Consider the following 19,061-nt stretch of genomic DNA (forward strand, 5'->3'; position numbering starts at 1 on the left):
CCAGTCCTCTGGTCAGGCTGGGAGTTACTGCAGAGTGGAGCTGCTCCCTCCACTGAAACAGTGCATAAAGATAAAATTAAGTGTATACTTAATTGCTTTCCAGAACTGGAATGTGCAACACTTTTTGTTTTGTTTGGTTTGGTTTGGTTTGGTTTATTTTTTGGTTTTGTTTTGTTTTGTTTTGAGTGCATTTGTTCCATGTTGAAGTTCAACTCAGTCTCACAAGATACAAGAGTGTGGAAAGACTAAAAGTCTTGGGTCCAGGGAATGGGAGCAACGTGGTCATTGCTGTTTTGCTCCAGCAGAGAGGCAGACATCGAGCTGGTTTCACAGGGATCACTTCCAAATGTCAAGGAGACTGGAGAATTTTGAGATATTCGTATATAGGAATGTAAATTGGGAGATAGGGACTGCGTTCAATCATTTGATTCTTTCCTTATTTTTGTTTCTCATTTAATACTGGCTTCAGCATAAACAAACTTGATATAATGGGGTTTGATTCTTTGCATGGTCAGGTTTTTATTTTTAAAACCATTCCAAACATCACAGAGAAGAAAGAATTCTGGTATCTGAACAGAAAGCTACAGAGAGCAAATGGGCTAAATAACATTAAAATATTAGTTAACAGGAGCTTTGTTGTGCAGCACGACCCAACAAACAGCAAACAGAAACATGTCCCTCACAAAAGCAATTTAAGCTCTCCTCAAAAATAAGATCCTTTGACTTTTTAGAGGCTTTGATAGGGTACAAGATGCTCAGATGTTTCAGAGAGGAGAAACACAAAAAGCCCTAGACAGATAATTTAATTCCAGAGCACCCACAGTTACCTGCTCTGTTACAATGGAAGACAAATTTTGTGGAAATAAATATTTCATCTCCAGGAGCCACACGGATCTAAGAGCCTTTTCCTCGTGTGTTTACATTGCTTAAGTTCTTCATTTCCTCTGCCTGCAGCAGTGAATTGCACTGGAATTGAATGCACAGTAAAACTCCCATGTAGGAAAGGTTTATGCATTATGTTAAAAAGCTCTGCCTTGATAAATGGAGCCATTAGCATCTGGAATTCACTGCATCCGACGGGTCAGGCCATTCCGAAAACACTCCTTAAAAGTGTAACAAATTTGCTCAAATGCTAATGAGCTGAACCACCACACCGATCTCGTGAATGGAGCCAAATAGGTTTAAAGTTGAAAGCATTTGTGTGTCACTGGTAGCCACACTTAGTGCTCTAAGTATATATCACTTTTCCTGGGAAAAAATTATATGTGCTCCCAGCTTAGGGCTCCCTCCTGACAACATGTACCAAGTGGTCATTAGAGATGATTACTTTTTCCTACTCTAAATTTCATGTCTATAGGATTGAATACCACAGTTTTCAAAATATCAGCTATTTTAATCAAATTTTTTCATCTGTAGTGTCATCCAACATTCTTATTCCTAATAATCAACTGGTAGATGTCCCCTGCACTGAAAAGGACTTTTTGCCTCTGGGTAATAACAGACTTTTCACCTTTTTGGTAGAAAGGAAACAGGGATGGAAAGGCAAGCAGTGAAATTTAGCCCTGTCTGTTGATGTGTGGAAAGAGGAGAGAGGGAAATGACCTCTCTGGGCAATACTTTGTTGGAAGTTGTAGTTTCCTAACAACCTTCCAGACAAAGGCACAGCAGCCAGCAGTGGATAACTTGGTAGCAAACCACTTTTAAGACAGCAAGAAAACCTCACCTGAAATGTGTGTGTAGTTCTTTTTAAAAAGTCAACAGAAAATGTTTTTGTTAGAGCACAGGAGAAGCCAGAAATGTGCAACCAGAAAATCTAAACTGAGTCTATGGTCTGGTTCTACTCCTTAGTCAAGCCCAAGCAGCTGGAGCCAAATTCTATATTGCATGACAAAGATGTTTAATGAATGATATACAGAGTGATGGGAGACCACCAGGAAAATAATGAAAATGATGGTGGATTATCTTCATTGGCTTCTCTGTCCCTTGGCTCATCCCTGTTCCCAGGCATGGGGCTGAGCTGAGTGGGGGATTGGAGCCTTGGTTCTCCATGGTCACTGGTCAGCTCTCCATGGTTCTCCATGTTCAGTGGTCAGCTCTCCATGGCTCTCCATGGTCACTGGCCAGCTCTCCATGGCTCTCCATGCGCAGTGGTCAGCTCTCCATGGCTCTCCATGGTCACTGGTCAGCTCTCCATGGTTCTCCATGTTCAGTGGTCAGCTCTCCATGGCTCTCCATGGTCACTGGCCAGCTCTCCATGGCTCTCCATGCGCAGTGGTCAGCTCTCCATGGCTCTCCATGGGCAGTGGTCAGCTCTCCATGGTTCTCCATGTTCAGTGGTCAGCTCTCCATGGCTCTCCATGGCTCTCCATGCGCAGTGGTCAGCTCTCCATGGCTCTCCATGGTCACTGGTCAGCTCTCCATGGTTCTCCATGTTCAGTGGTCAGCTCTCCATGGCTCTCCATGGGCACTGGTCAGCTCTCCATGGCTCTCCATGGGCAGTGGTCAGCTCTCCATGGCTCTCCATGGGCACTGGTCAGCTCTCCATGGTTCTCCATGTTCAGTGGTCAGCTCTCAATGGTTCTCCATGTTCAGTGGTCAGCTCTCCATGGCTCTCCATGGCTCTCCATGCGCAGTGGTCAGCTCTCCATGGCTCTCCATGGGCACTGGTCAGCTCTCCATGGCTCTCCATGGGCAGTGGTCAGCTCTCCATGGCTCTCCATGGGCACTGGTCAGCTCTCCATGGCTCTCCATGCGCAGTGGTCAGCTCTCAATGGTTCTCCATGTTCAGTGGTCAGCTCTCCATGGCTCTCCATGGGCACTGGTCAGCTCTCCATGGTTCTCCATGTTCAGTGGTCAGCTCTCCATGGTTCTCCATGTTCAGTGGTCAGCTCTCCATGGCTCTCCATGGTCACTAGGCAGCTCTCAATGGTTCTCCATGTTCAGTGGTCAGCTCTCCATGGCTCTCCATGGGCACTGGTCAGCTCTCCATGGCTCTCCATGGGCACTGGTCAGCTCTCCATGGCTCTCCATGGGCACTGGTCAGCTCTCCATGGTTCTCCATGGTCACTGGTCAGCTCTCCATGGTTCTCCATGTTCAGTGGTCAGCTCTCCATGGCTCTCCATGGTCACTGGTCAGCTCTCCATGGCTCTCCATGGGCAGTGGTCAGCTCTCCATGGCTCTCCATGGGCAGTGGTCAGCTCTCCATGGGCACTGGTCAGCCACAGGCTCTGCAGCCAGGAGCTCCCTGAGCTGGGGGCACCCGGAGTGTCCCGAGGTTTCCCCTTCTCTGTTCCAGACACACTCACTCAGCAACGCTGAATTTTTCCAGAAATAAACCCACCCTCCCACTCCGCTCAAACACAGAGGAGAGATTTAATCATGTTCTACGGGTGCTGGGCCACAAGGAACTTTTTATGCACAGAACTTGCTGACCAAAAATTATATTCAATGTCAGAATTATTCACAAATGAGGGGTGAGATTTGTAAAAGTTTTTATGAGGGAAAAACAATTGAAAGGTCCTCAAATCCTATCAAGTGAAAACTGTTTTTCTCTATTTCTCAAATGAAACTTCTCATCTGCAAGTGACAGAGCACTTTGAAATCAAATAAATTAAAAAAAACAGACTTATAAAATTGTAATAAAGCTTGGAAATGAACTGATTATTTTATTTTCTGGGTTGCAGTCAAATTAAAAAAAAAGAAAAAAGAAAATATCAGTGAATCCCTCAGACCTTCCTGGCATCACTATATGCTACAAGGAAAGCCTTTTATTCTTTTTCAGGAATAAATTTACTTTACAGAGCAGCACAGTGATAGAGTGCAGAGCTCCAAACATAAATGGAATACTCTGGGCAGAGCTTCCACCACTCGGAGTAAATTCAAGAAAAATATTGACCGCCCTGTGTGTTTTCTTTGCTCTGCAGTCTGTAATATTTCTAGGAGGATGCACAACAAAGCACTTGCCTCCTCCTGCACTGTTGTCAGAAGAATTTGCTGAATGCATCTGAGAGCTGATGGGGCCTGTGACTCTCCCTGCCTTGTTTGCAGAGATGCAAACTTGCAGCGCTCCAGCTTTGTGTCCTCTGCTTATTCTCTGCCTCTGTCACCCGTGGCATTCTGCATTTGCTGTTTTCTTAGGAATATTTAAAATAACGTGCCAAATGAGATAAACACGCTGCTCAATGAATGCCCTGCAAGTTTGGGATATTTAACAGTTTTAACCCCACTAACCAGTTTAATGTTTAATTATATAAAGCTGTGTGTGGTCCCCAACTGGTTTGAACCTTCAACACCAGTCAAACCAAGTTAAATGCAGCAAAGCAGAAAATACAGTTGTGAACAGGCAATCTGCTGGCTAAATTGTTCAAGATGTCTTGCAATTTGTTAACCTTGAACACTTTTATTTGGAGCAACATTTTCATGGTCCCCTTATCTGGGCCTTCCCTGATAAGGGGACCATGCAGCCCTGCAGGTTCAGTTCTTGAACTAAATTGACAGCACATAATAAATACTAAAATGTCTGTTTTCTTTCCCCAAAATTAAGTTCTTAAAATAAATAAATAACTTAAATTCCATCCCCAATTAACTCCACTCACATTCTCCTGCAAATTACGGGCATAAAGATGCTGGCCAGGTTTTGAAATCTGGCCTTTCATTTCCCAGCCAAATGTGAATATTTGAGAGATAACTTCTTTAACGTTTCTTTTCTTGTCATGTCCTGTCCTGCCTCTCCAAGCACGTGAACAAGTTCCATGAGGAAGCAGATACTGCTTGTGGTGGCCAGCTCTGTGCAGCCACGGCTTTCAGCCCTGCAGCCTCAAGCTCTCTGCCTTCTGATGGAGGACAACAAAGTAGAGAACAAACTGATGGCCTTTGGACCACATGAGAAGATGGGCACTAAAAGAAAATGGCTGAAGAATAAATTATTTGCCTTGTCTTCATTTCAGAACTCAGATATAAAAAGGCATTGAGGCAGAGCAATGCTGGGAAAAATTAATATTTTCCCAGACTTAACCATTTCCCTTTTCAAAAAGATTTATAACACACATGAATCTCAGATGTCACATCTTATTGTGCATAATTATACTGATGTCTAGACTAAACATTATATATATACCCACACATACATATAATTATATATCCTTATGACTATGTATTACTGCTTTTCTGTAATACCTATTCCATGGTGGGGTTTATATCTTCATGATTCATAAAACCTATATTCCATGGGAAATGATTTTATCCAACATGCAAGTCAGCACTAGACCTGACACCAAAGTCTTAATGAGGTCTTAACTCACCTATGGAATAATCAGCAATGGGATAAACATCATATCCTGCATTCTCTAATCACTTCATACATCTTTCTTATCTATGTGAAGATACAAACGAAAGGTAAGTACCTAAGTTTATTTGCCTGGTCATCCCACCCATTAAGATGAAGGAATACATTCTGTAATCATCAGAGAAGTTAATTACAGAAGTTAATACTTCTCCCTGTTGCAGAAAGTTTCATAGGCAGGGTAAGGCATTTTTAGAGTGCCTTGTTGGGGAAAGATAAAACAAAACTCAGGCACTGCTGCTGCTGTTGCTGGGTTTGTAACGAGGAGGTTTGCTCACCTTGGCAACCTCACACATGGGGTTCTTCTCTCCAGATCTCATTAGTGTGAGGAGCACATTACCAGACAAGCTGGATGAATTCTTGACCTACTTAATTTCAATTGTGAAAACTTGTTCAGTTTTTCTGTCTGATTTTTCCAGGCGTACTTGCAAGTGACCTTACAATGTACTATATATTTCAGGCAAATATTTGTATGCAGGAGCAGTGAAGTTGAGGTGTAGTCTTGGAGTCTACTGGGAATAGAGACAACATCACACAAAAGATGAAATAGCAGGGCCTGCAACACTTAGACATCTGTACTTGAAGTTTTTGTTTGAGAAAAAATTTCCATAGTAATGTGCAAATGGATTCCTCACATGTTTTGACAGCACATCCACATTTATCCAGCCCTGTTTCCCCCGACAGATTAGCCAGGCCAATAGCTGCACAGTCCCCACTGCCTTCTCCAAGGAAGGCTCCTTTATGGCTTTTTATTTCTGGATCCTTGCTCTTAGCAGAATCCCCAGAAGGCAGCTGAATTCCTACCAGAATAGCTTTGGGATGTTTTAGGAGAAGATTTCATGGTGCCTTAGCCTGAGGAAGCCAGCTGTGGTTTGGGGACCTCCTGGACAATGCCAGGGCTGGCACCTGGGAGATGGAGCACAAGCAGAAAAGGCGAAGAGGGGAGGGAAGGAGGAATGGCCTTCCTTGGTGGAGTATGGAGGATCTCCTCAAGGAAACCCACAGCAAACGCAGTGGATCATGAAGAAATATAATGCAGTGTGACAGGCAGTATATTTAACAAAAAACCCGTGTGAGTGAATGGGGTGTGAGGAGAAGTGACAGACTAACAGGCTCTGGCTGCAGCCAGCCACTCCAGGGGCGAGCAGGGAGCTGTGCCCAAGCAGCTCTGCCTGTGGCCACAGCAGGGACCTCCAGCCCCTGTCCTGCAGGGCTGTCCTGTCCTGCACCCCTGTCCTGCAGGGTTCTCCTGTCCTGCAGGGTTCTCCTGTCCTGCAGGGCTCCCCTCCAGCTGCGTTTGGGAGAGCTGAGGGCTAATCCACAGCAGCACTGCAGCCGTCGCACTGACAGCCTGCTTCACTCGTTAAATAATAATCAGCTCTCCAAATCAGCTCAGAAATTATAAAATAAAGTTATAAAAATAGCATGCAGACCATATGTTAGTTTTCATTTCAAAGTTTATCCTTGCTCTAAAGAAGGTTAAATCGTATTCATTTCTCTGAAAACAGTCAAGATATAGGAATTTAAAATACCATGAAAGTGTTATCTATAGAGTGCACTCTGGAGTACCAAGAAGGAAATCACATATGCATGGGATTACAGAATACATTTCAAGTCAACAGAGAAGCACATCATACAGTAACTAAGAAACAAACATGTTTTTCTGACTCAGAAAATTGAGTTTAATTCAGTCTTCAGAAATCTGGATCTGTCTGGCCTGCTAGCACTCATGGATAAATGTGACATGAGGAAGCCACTCCGACTGTCTGGTCCCTGGGACCCAAACCCAAATTTGGGGCTGCAGGATGTGTGAGGAGAGCCTCTGCAGCCCCTCACACCCTGACAGTGAGGGAGAGGGTGGTGGGGGGAAAGGACAAAGTTTCACACCTCAGAAACTCTGCAAAAGTTGGAAAGGCTGTGAATTCCTGCTCAGTGTGAAGCAGCTCAGAGCTGTGAGAGCAGACAATGCCTCTCCTCTGGCATGGCAAGGTAGACACAGCAGGTAGAGATCCACAGAGGAACAATAGGATGTGGATAAGAACTTTTCTGTGATTTAAAAGTTTAAAGCCAAGCAAGTACAGAAGACTGGTGTGAATGCTTCAAACGCTCCCTCAACACATAACCAACTGTCACATATTTGCCACAGAGACATTTGTGATCCCAGCGGGGTGGGGCCACAGGACAAATTCTTAACCAAACTGGCAACCAAGTCATGTTGTGTGGTCAAACTAGATATCCCCGTGAATATTTTGTGTGTAGAAGGTATCAGTGCCACCATCCCAAAACACTTGGTTCAAATGTGCTGCAAGGAGACCCTGACCTGCTCTGTGGCCCCAAGGTCATTTTGTTGTCTTTGTGCTGTAGGTGACACTTTGAGATCCAATCAGAAGCAGTTCAGACAAAATGCAGCAAGAATGGTATGTGATACACTGGTGTCACCTGATTTTCTTGGGGCAAGACAGAGTTCCCTGAATGCACCACCCTTCAGTTGGCCACTGGCAGACTCTTTGGGGGGTTTGAGCACAGAGCTCCTTGGCCATGCAGTTCCCATGCTTGCCACATATTTTACCATCATGATTCTTGCACGTGCAGCCAGCCCTGACAGATACACTCTCCAGGCCTCCAATGGCTGCATACATTGTGCGTATTTTGGAAGGTATGGCAGGAATCTGAAGGCACTGCAGCATCTGTTAGCTACATATGCAAAAAGGAAACTTAAGAATTACCATATGGGGGTTTCAAGGACTTGAACTCAACTTTTGTCCTTCAATGCCTAAACGCAGCTCTCCGTAACACCTTCAGCTTACCTAAGTCAAAAATGTTTTAAAGTAGTTTTCCTTTTTGGTTGAAATAAGAAAAACATACTCATATGATGGTGCAAACAGAAAAACGATGTTTGTTTTATCCTAGATTTGAGTCCTGACGTTGTAACTGTAATGTTTGAGATTAGTCAGGGAGGAAAACTCTGCTATACACCCAAATCTTTAGGTTGTATTCTGGGCAGATTTAGGTCACCAAATATTCCTGCCTATACTTATGAGTAGTAGAAGTGAATTAGTGGATAAAAACCCAGTAATCCTTGAATCCTTTATTTTTGAGCACTCACAAGAAGATTATTGAACAGGATCTGTCGATCCCAAATTCCTGGATAACCACTGACTTTTCCTTTTGAACACCTGCAACTGAGAACTGAAAAACAGGATGTGTGGATGGGATATATGTTCATAAAATATTTGCATTATGGTTCCCTTCAAATCATAAGTGTATGGAATATAAATGCCAAAGCAGCCTAGCAAGGAATTTGACAATATAGCAACAGGAGTTGCTAAGTACAAATATTTGGCCAACTACTACGGGACAAATGTGCAAATGCATGGAATTTGCACTTGTCCATGCAAAACATGCACATCCCAAGTGTGCCTGGAGAAAAGGGATAATTGTCCCCAGGTATTCCTGCTCGGCCATTATCCATGGAATTCCCCTGGTCCCAGTGTGCACAGCCCTGGTAGCTGCACATAAATCAGCTGTGGAACAGGGACAGGACTGGGTGTGAAATCAGGACCATTTTTCAGTGGAGCCAATTCTCCTTCTTTTATCGCTGGTCTCAGGATAGTTAGTACTTGTCTTTAAAGCTTGTTTCTTCCAGTCCTGTAGCCTTGTGAGTCTCTCATATTTCATTTAAAACAAAAACAACCAAAAGAAAACATGCAGCTTTTATGGTCACAGGGAAAAGCCTGAAATCAAGAACATACCAGCTCTAAAAGTAGAAAGCAAACTGTAAGAATTCAATATGTGTTATTAAAAAAATATTAAGTCCCTAAGCCACTCATGATTTTTAAGACTGTGCTTAAGATTTCTCAGCATATGGCACTGGAAAAGCTGCTATTTTCAAATGCATAATGTTTTATGAACATGTAAGCAGACAAAGCACTGCAGATACATCAAAACACAGGCGAGGAAGGGACCTTCTGCTACAGCAAATTTCTTTCTCCTTTCATCATATGTCCAGCCCCATTGTAGACTCTGGACACACAGCTGTACCTCCTTCTCTTCTCAGCTGTGTGTCCTTCTCCTCTCTGCTTCCCTGCCTCCCTGCCCATGCACCTCACAATGCAGGCCCTCTGAGCTCTCCAAAGCAAACTTCAGACCCTCAACCCAGCACCACTGGGAAGTCCCAGAGCACTCTCAGCTCCTCAGGCCCTGGAAGCCCAGAAACACCAGGAAAAACACACCAAGGTGATCATGCAGGCATGCGGATTTTTCTGTAATGCATAGAAAACAGATAGCTAATTTCTGGAAGGAAATGTCATTAGTGACATAAATATATTAGCATTGAAAACTCTTCCCCACCTCCCTGTCTCATTTTGGTTTTCTTTTCGTTGACGTGTGGGGTGAGTCAGTTTTGATCGGGTTGCCTGGTAAGCAGGTCTCAAAATTCCCAAAAACTAATACATAGAAAAGTTTAAATTAAAATGGAGGCAAAACCACAAAAGCACCTTGAGTCTGGGCCAATTAAAGTCCAGGGGATTTTTGTGCTAGAATGTCATTTCCTTCTCTTATCAAAAATAAGGTGTCAAAGCACTGCTAAACACATCACTTAATGCATGCAGGGACACATCACTGAGAGCAACCCCCTCGATTTCCTTCATTTTTCAAAGCTTTTGTGCCAGTATTCCTAAAGGCTCCAGGACCAGCCAGGACAGCGACTGAAGTTCCCAAACTGATAACACAAACAGCTGCTGATTCTGTGAGGAGGAGGAGGAGAACTCAGGGCCCAGTTTGGTACCAGCTGGCACCTTGCCCATCAGTGCAGCGTCAGATTCTAGAGGCAAAGAAAGGATGCTGAGCTGGCCCCACAAAGCTGTGCTGACGCAATTCAGCCCCAGCTCTGCAGTCAGCCACGGTGCTGCTCCTCCAGACAAATCTAGTGCAGCCAATTTTAGCTGTTTCTTCTCATTAAATGCCCAAATCGAAGAAAGCCAGTGGAAATAGCACACTGGCAAACTTCAGGAAAACAGGCTGACTGCAGGAACATCAGTTGTGGATACACAGGGAACAATTTGTTACTACCAGGCAAAGGTGAATCCAGGTTAATATTACATATTTATGTACACCAAGAATTAAATGTTCTGAAATGTTGATAGAGAAAAGTCCAATCTCCAGGTTTCATTACAATTGTTTGGTATTCATATAAATGCTCAGACTCTGTGTCATTCCTTATCAAATTACTCTTCCATTGTAAATCATCTAAATTGTTACAAATTCAAGTTAAGAATCAAAAGTGTTCCTTAAAAATCCACTCCTTTGATGTAATGTGAATTACTACTCAGAGCAAAAAAAAATAAAAGAGAAGCAGACCTAGATCTGTTTTTGCTGCCTAATTTAGTGCCAGTAATAGTTCAGCTCTAATCCCTGGAAATAGAGTACAAAAGTACATACACACACACATATGCAGTGTATCTATAGATGTATTTGAGACTTTTCTTGCATCCAATCTGGTGATTCAGAACATCCTGCTAATAAACACAGCTCCATGACCATGACTCATCTCAGCTGGATCTTGTGTGTGTCAGGCAGTGAGTGAAGGAGGGAGGTGAAAGGGCTCAGTGATGGGAACGTGCTGCTGTGGACAGGGCACAAGGAGAAGGAATGGAATTGGCTCTCCAGCCAGGAAAATGGCTTTTTCCTGGGCTGGTGGCTCCTGAATTAAACAAATAGACTCAAAAAGAAAGTCCCCTCACAAAGCCTCTTGTGTTCTGCCTCCCCAGGAAGGACTGGAACAGGAATGGGTGTCCAAACTTTGCTCCTTCTCATCACAACAAGACACATTCAACCAAAAGCAGAGGTGCAGAGACAGAGTCCTTGTATCAGGACAGCCCTGCACCTGCTCTCTGATCCAGCCACTGCCAACTCAATTCTGAGATGCACACCAAAACCTTTACATGACCCAAAGCCCCAAACACACATCAGGCATTCTGATTGAGGGGATGACTTCTAGGAGGCTTCCAGGCAGAAAAAGACAACAAACTGCCATTGCATTTAAGAAAATCTTTGTATTTAAGAGAACCTTGCACAATCAAGGAGAGTGGCACTGGAGCCTTCCCGGACTACAGGTGTTTTACCACAGCATGACAGAACATGGCAGCAGTTATTGCTGTGCTTTTTCAGTGCCAAGCCACTGTGAAAGCTGAAGCTTTTAGTTTCCACTTTGGAGCCATGTTAATGCCCAAAAGTGCAAGCATCATGTTAGTCTGAAATTTCTATGCCTAAAACCTGTTAAAAATGGATAAGGACCAAATACCTTGGTTGGGAAAATCTGTCAAGTCTTGTGTTTGAGTTTTCAGTGCATTTACTCCTGCTAGGTTATCTGAGACACTTTAAATCTCATGACTGGTAATGACTTTACCATAAAAATTCCAGTCTTAAACCCAGCCCAGTCCAGGGCATTTTAACATCTACCACTGTTATGGTAGAGCCCATCTTTTCAGGAAGGACATAATTAGAAAATCCTGGCATTCTCTCATTCAGTTAACATTTGTTCTAATGTACTTTAACAATAAGGCCCATTTTCCTCCAGAACAAGACCCAGGCTTGAGGAATGTTCCTCCTCCTACCCTGACCATGAAAGCATTTGAAAGCTCCCAAGTAAATTGCTGGACATGAGACCCCTGATTGCTGTGCCTACATGACCCAGGATTGATGGCTCTAATGAAATTACTGAGTTTTCCTTTCCATTTCTGGCATTAGTCAAGGCTTCATGTCCAAAGATTATTCCACCAGACATGTTCTGCGGATGTGATGGGATTAGCCAAATTTCAGAGCTTATTTTTGACCTCCAGCAGAAAATTGAGCACATACGCTATTGAAGCCAACTGGGACTATAGAACATCAAGTTGATTCATCAAATTAGCTCAAACTGCATGACTGGCTATGGAAGTTGTCAGCTATAAACCTGTCAAAAAGCCATCAGCTTTAATGTTAAATAGAGACACAAAGTAATGTTGTTCAGAATTTGACATTTGTTGGACTTACGCCTGCTAAAGGATGCTATCTGCTTTGTTTCCTCTTAGAAAAATGTGTAGTCTGAAACACAGCCTTGAGAGATTGCTGGAGACAAAAGGTAGAAACCCTGGCTGGTAGAAATCCCAGCTTTAACAAAGCAGATATGTCAGTGCTGCCTCTATCCAATAATGTCAACTAACACCAAAATATCTGCAGTACACAAAGACTCCTAAATCTTTCCAGCACTTACAATATACAAGTTTACGATATTTTACTCTGTTTTTTATTAAAAAAATACGTAACGAACAGCACAAAAACAAATGCATAGTTTTGTTTTATTTGCCAAAGAAAAGATCAATGAGTTTGGTATAGAATGTGTTGGAATAGTTCTGAGTCAATTCCAAATGCCTGCAGATAGCACACCCACGATGAGAGACTGGAGCACTGACTGCAGCACCAGGCTGTTCCCTGATTATCACACACCAGAGCATGGGGTAACCACATGGAAGCACAGCTCACACAAAAACTGGGAGGTCAGAACACTGTGAAAGGTCTTGCAACCCCATCCCTCCTTAAAATCCAAGGCATGCTGAGCTCACGTGCTCCCACCCCGCTCTCAATCTGTTCCCTGTGCCTGGGAGGATTACAGAGGTAGGCTGGGACATCACAGCTTTAACTCCACGTTTGTTCAGCTGGCAGCAGCAAAGCCCAGACTTTGAACATGGAAACGTTTGGTGCCTCCTGGTTTCTTGTTGTTTTTTCTTTAAATGATGCTTGTAGTCCTCTTACGATTTATGGATGATCCGTTAGACAGCACAATACAGTCTCTAACGTATTCATGTATATTTTTATGAGCCTTCAGCCCACTGAATATTGACTGAAGATCTGGAAACAAGGAGCTGCTGCACACTCATTGTGGTCTCAAATGTCAGCCAGAGTGGGAGCCCTACAGGGTTTAACCTAAAGATTATGAAGTCTTTAGTGCAAAGATTTTTTTTCTTTGCTCTCTCCAAAAATCATACTGTGTTTGAGGAGATTAAAATAGGAATGAAAAGAGAGTGGTGAGGGACTTACCGAGGGGAACTGCAGAGAAAAAGTGTCAGGCAAAAGACTGGTGTAAAGGAAGGAACAAGAGGAAATGCAGTTTCAGATGACCAGATACCAAGTGCCTCTGCTGTTATCTTGTGAGTCTTCTTGCATGAGGGACAAGCAGTGGCTGTAGTATCCCAGAAGACATCAGAAAACAGTTTCTGCTTTGTAGAACATATCCCATTTTACCTCTAGTGCAGATGTTATTATACATTATATTAGGGGTTTTTTTAATTTTCATTTCAGAACCTAGAGAAATGTATCAATTATTAGAGGAATAGGTCCTGGAGCCTGGTCAGGTTGAAGGTCTGGTGTCTCTGGGATTTCCAACCCAAAATGAATCATTGTGCAACAACAGCAGTGGTTCCTAAGCATGTGGGAGGTGATGTTTGCCCCTAAATGCCCCAGCAGGACAGGGCAGCCCCAGGGCTGGCACAGAAACCAGCATCTCCTGCAGCAGGAGCTGCGATCCCGAGCCCTTCCCCCAGGTATTGCAGAGAGCCTCAAATCCCCAGGCTCTCCCTCAGACACACTCTTGAAAACAGACCTGGGAAGCCAGAGAGTGACTTTCCCCATTTCTGCAGCTTCAATATATCTTTAAACCAAATCTGCTTTCTTGCATGCCAATTTTTAGCCTGGAGCCAGGTATTAGAGCTGAGTGATAAATCCCTGAAAGGGTGATCACAATAGAAACTCTGACAGACACTTAACACTACTGGTACCAACTCAGGGAGCTCAGGATATATTTTTCCCCTCATTAGGTGCTGGCTGTACATTTGTACAGACTCCATAAGCACAAAATGTATGTAGGACACACTGCAAAACTGCAAATCTGTGACTTTGGGTAAGTGACCTTTTCTTTGTACTTTATTTTTAAAGGTATCAAAACCACTAAACACAGCTTTCACAACTGCGTATTTTTTTTAAATTGAGCAAAAACCTGGCATTTGAACAGTGACTATTTGATAACTAGAACATTCTCCTCCCAAACCATAGCCTAAGGTACAATACAGCAAGTGGGACTGGAACTATGATGGGTTTCAGAATTAGCGTTTGTACGATTTGTCACTGTCACATCTTGCTAACACTCAGAGCATCTCATTTCCTAAATATAATGTATCACTATTTAGTGGCTAAAAATGCAAATTACAAAAAATCTAATCATGTTCAAGAAACTGAAAAAAACCCCTCTATGATCCCTGAAGCTCTCAGAGGACACATGACTTGATGTAGGGCTTTCCCAACTAAGCACAACAACAGTGCACAGCAAACCTGTGGGACAGCAGCATCAATAGCCAGAGCACACATTCCTTGCTCTGCACAAATCCCACAGATTTCCAAAATCATCTTTGACTTGGATTCAAGTGATAAAACACGTGAACTTATCCAAAGGAGTGAGAAGAATACCTTCTTAGAGCTGATTTCAGATGCTCAAGATTTAGCTTCTATTTTTCTTGTCTCTTTTTTTCCCCCCACTAATAAGACTTCTGGTATCAAAGGAACAAAAGAAAATATTCAGAATTTAAAACTATCTTGTTAAACTTCAAGCTGTAATATCCTGTAAAAGCACCATGTAGGAACCCTTACATCTATAAAAGGCAGTTTCTTTGCTAAGGGCATTCTTGGAGCACCTCCCCTCTTTAAATCTAAGCTACAGAGGGTTCATTTGTTTAGTACCCAGCTGAGCAAATCCAATGGCTAATTGACACCACAAGAAGTTTTCCATGTCCTCTGATCTGCTCCACACATGTTCCTGTTCCTCCCTCTGACTGGTGCTGCTGCTCACCTGGTGAAATGGTACACCAGACAGTTAAACTGAATTTACCTTTTGTACTAACTCGGAAGTGTCTGGCTGCTGGGAGCAGGGAGCGTGGGTGTTGTGGCCAAGGAGGAAGAGGAGAGGACACATGCCCTGGAGAGCTCAGCAGGTTTGCTGTAACCAGGTGTATTGTCACCCCATTGCCCTAAACACCTCCCCCCAGGTAGAGGGAGAAAATAAACCCGGGGTTTCTTTTTCCAGGAGAGTGCCAGTTACACCTTGCCACAGAGGTGAGAGAGGCTGACGTGTAAGTGGGTCAGAGCACCCTGAGTGTGGGGCAGCAGCAGGGCCTGCTCCAGGGCTCAGGTGCTGCGTGAACAACTGGAAGAGGCTGTTCAGGTAAGAGTTTGGAAGTGCCTGGGAAAAAATCTGTTGGAGAAACACCAAATTCCTATTAATGAGGCAATTGAGAAACAGCCTCCTTATGTACAAACCCCTTTTCTGCTGTTCCATTCAGGGCTGTGAGTGCACTGTCAGAGCAATGCAGAATCACCTTAAGGTACATCAGAAACAAACCTGCCAATCCATATCCAGGATCTTGATTGCCACAGAACAACTGAGTCTATTAATTACTGTATCAATGAATTCCAACCAAAACCCACTTTAAGCCATTGAAATCATTGGTGGATAATTGGTTTGCTATTAAAACATCCCGAGTCCACCGCAAATCTTACCTGTTCTAAGGAAACTGCTTAGTAGGTGTGTTAATGGAAGTTATTGCTATTATAAATTATCTCCAGACATTGACAAAAGAAGTAATACAAGGTATATTTTCTAAAAGCTCTGGCCAATGCATGGCTGAATGATTGAGTTGGAAAATGAACCATTCCTTGGGGTTAGCAAATGATTTTTCATCAGCTAGCAGGCTATTAAGCACACCTAGATAATAAACGGATGATTTTAGCAGTAATTCTACTTGCTTCTCATATTTTCCATTTTAAATTCCATGTTACTTTTAAAGGATTCACACATTACCTTGATTTACACCATGGAGAAGAGAGCCAATGATGTCCTTTAATGTCGGAGACAGCGCATTATTATTTATCATTAAATCCACCTTTTTTTTTCCCCCCTCCCCACCTTGTGAAAGGTTTGAGAAATGCCAGACTGGCTGCAAGGCAGGGCTGTGATTCCTCACACAGGGCACACCCTGGGAGTGAGGGGCAGTCTCCAAGGGTGTGGGTTTGCAGCTTTCTGCCTGTTTAATGCAGGATCTTCTGATGGTCATCCTTGCAAATCCTCCTGTCTTGCACAGCAGCTCACAGCTCAATCATGTGAACTTCAGTTACCGGTAGGAACTAGGGAACAAAATCTTTACACTAATGAGATTATTTGCATGAAATGTTATTTCAATAAGACAGCCTAGGGAAGGAGGCCGTTCACACTTGATTTTCCACATTTGTTATTGGATTTCTTGCCCAAAAGAACAATTTGGGGAAACAACTCCAAAGATGCAGTATTGGAACTGATGGTCGGTTTCAATGGAAAATAAACGAATTTTTAACGTGAAGGGAACTGGGGCAACAAAGACATTAGAAAGTGGTTGACTGGCAGCTTGTTTCATCCTCATGTTCCAGTGGAGCTCTACCATTCAAACCACTGACAAACAGGCAATTTTTCTGGTGGAAAAGAGATGCTTGGGCTCAGATTCTCCCTGAAAATGCCAACTACAATAGCAAAGATGTCTGTGCCCGCCTGCCTATGTGCATTCTTCTCTTTTAGGGCATTCAGTGCCTACTATTCACCACACAATTTCCTTTGTAGCAACACTCAGAGAACACTGAAATGTTATTTAAAGCAAATTTGTTCAATTGGGTTCATGCGAGTTCAGCCTTAAGGGCAAAAGCAGTACTTTCATACAGGAAGGCAAACTTTTACAATAAAACAAAAAGCACAAATATTCACTGAGTCTGGAGTTTCATTACGAAGTGTGAAGTCAATTTATGGTGGAGAGTTTTGTATCAAAAGCAGATGAAATTTGGAAATTTCAAAAGAGTTTGGCCTTGCAGTTTTGGAATGATTCAAACTTCAAATTCAAAATGAAACTGGGAGATGTGAACTTCAGTGGCTGATGCTACAGAAAAATGGTGTGATCTACATATGTATCTATTTGTATGTATCAATTCATTTTCACAAGATTTCATACTTTCCTGGTAATTACAGACCCCTCTTGCATAGGCAATAATTTTCCATTTGAACTTCTACAGTACAGCCTGTTCCTCTCCTCCTTCAGAGCAGCACTGAACACAAATGCACCGATTTATCACACTTTTTTCCACATTAGCCCTTTAGAAATTCAGCTGATGGACCACTAGAGAACAAGCAACTCCCATACTCTTTCATATTTTCCAAAGTTCTGAAGCTTAAATTCTAAAATTTCTTTCCAAAAAAGGCTTTTCTTGCATTTCTTTGTGAGATACTCTGTATGATTACAATATGAAACCCCATTTTCCAAACGAATAACAAAATTCATAGTTCTGGGGGGAAAAAAGCAAAGAGTATAGAAGATCTCAGGATGCTTTTTGAATAAAGAATCCTTCATACCACTCTCCCCCAGTGCAAATTTCCCCTGTTCAGCTTCTGGGCCAGCTCTTTGCCTGCTTAGTGTCGCCCTGACCTGGGTTTGCTCATTTATTCAGGGGCTGAATATCACTAATCTGTAAAATAAATCTTCAGCAAAGCTGCCTGAGTATTGTTTTAGAAATACGTAAGTAAAGGGTCACCAGAAAGACACTTGGCCACTGCTGTGTCCAGCAGCTGAGTGACAGACAAGCTCGGAGCCAGAGCAGGGCTCTGAGCGAATTTGCAGGACAATTACATGCTCTGGAATTCCCAAGTGTGCTGAAGAATTATTGAACAAAGCTAAAACATGTGAATAAAAAGGCATTAAGCTAAAAAACATCTGCTCTCCATAAAATGAACTTTTCTTCAGATGAGGAAGGAAAAGAATTCAGGATAAATAAGCATGAGGCATATTTTCAAGGTGTTGCGAATGGGACTTATTTAAATGTAAAGTGTTGTGGCTAAAACGCACATGGCTGAAATACATCCCCCATTAAATTCCCTCGTTTTCCCACAGCACTCTGGAAATTTACAGAGAGATACACTCTGACACAGTCAGATAAGGTATCACATATGTTTACCTAAACAGTAAGCTGTGCCAAAGCCTAAAAGTATAGGGCTGACTTCTGTATTTAGGTACGACATTTGGTACACGATCAAACAGCAAATTCTGAGTCCACCTGAAACTGGTTTCATGGTTTGTAAGTGAAACCAGAATAAATTATGTTCACACCTTTCAGCAGAGCAGGCCTAAATATGTTTCTTGCTAAAGAATTGCTAGTCCTGGTTGCAGTGGAGAGGAGGGGAAGGAGAATGTCAATCTCCAAATTCTGTGAATCGAGAGTGGCAGCGCTGAGCGCCGAGGGCGGCTGGACCCCGGATCCAGGAACAGCAAGTTGTCTGTGACACGTGCGACGTGTGGACTCCTGTCTACACTGCTGCCACCTGGACTGATAGCTGAATGGGAAATTAAGCTAGGAAATGTATTACTGAATATTAAACTGACTATTAAGCATGAATAAATTCACGGTGTTACATGCCTGTATTAAGGAATTTTAGAAAATGAACTTGTTTTGTAAGTCTGAGGAGCTCTACAGGGAGCTCAGGCCTTGGTCCCCTGACCAGGTTTAGGGCTTTACTCCCTCAGCCTGAGCTGCTCAGGCTGGGTCAGATGGGGCAACTGAAATGCTATTGCATTTGCTAATAAATGTTGGATATTTTACTGATGACTTGCTTTTACACTGGGT

The 19,061-nt window shown here is 43.0% G+C and overlaps 1 protein-coding gene and 1 long non-coding RNA gene across 3 annotated transcripts in view; both read right to left on the reverse strand.

The window, feature by feature from the left end:
• The window catches only part of TSHZ2 (teashirt zinc finger homeobox 2), a 218,767-nt gene that overhangs the window by 178,846 nt on the left and 20,860 nt on the right, over positions 1-19,061 (reverse strand). The gene's annotated exons all lie outside the window — the stretch shown is intronic.
• LOC146765745 (uncharacterized) overlaps positions 1-19,061 on the reverse strand; it is a 95,378-nt gene that overhangs the window by 56,215 nt on the left and 20,102 nt on the right. The window contains exon 2 of the long non-coding RNA XR_014949711.1: positions 1-19,061. This exon is cut by the window's left edge and continues 56,215 nt beyond it; it is cut by the window's right edge and continues 10,512 nt beyond it. This is a non-coding gene — a long non-coding RNA (uncharacterized LOC146765745).

This window comes from Lonchura striata, chromosome 20 (assembly GCF_050655825.1).
Source record: "Lonchura striata isolate lonStrDom1 chromosome 20, ASM5065582v1, whole genome shotgun sequence".
In the NCBI taxonomy this organism is placed as follows: Eukaryota; Metazoa; Chordata; class Aves; order Passeriformes; family Estrildidae; genus Lonchura; species Lonchura striata.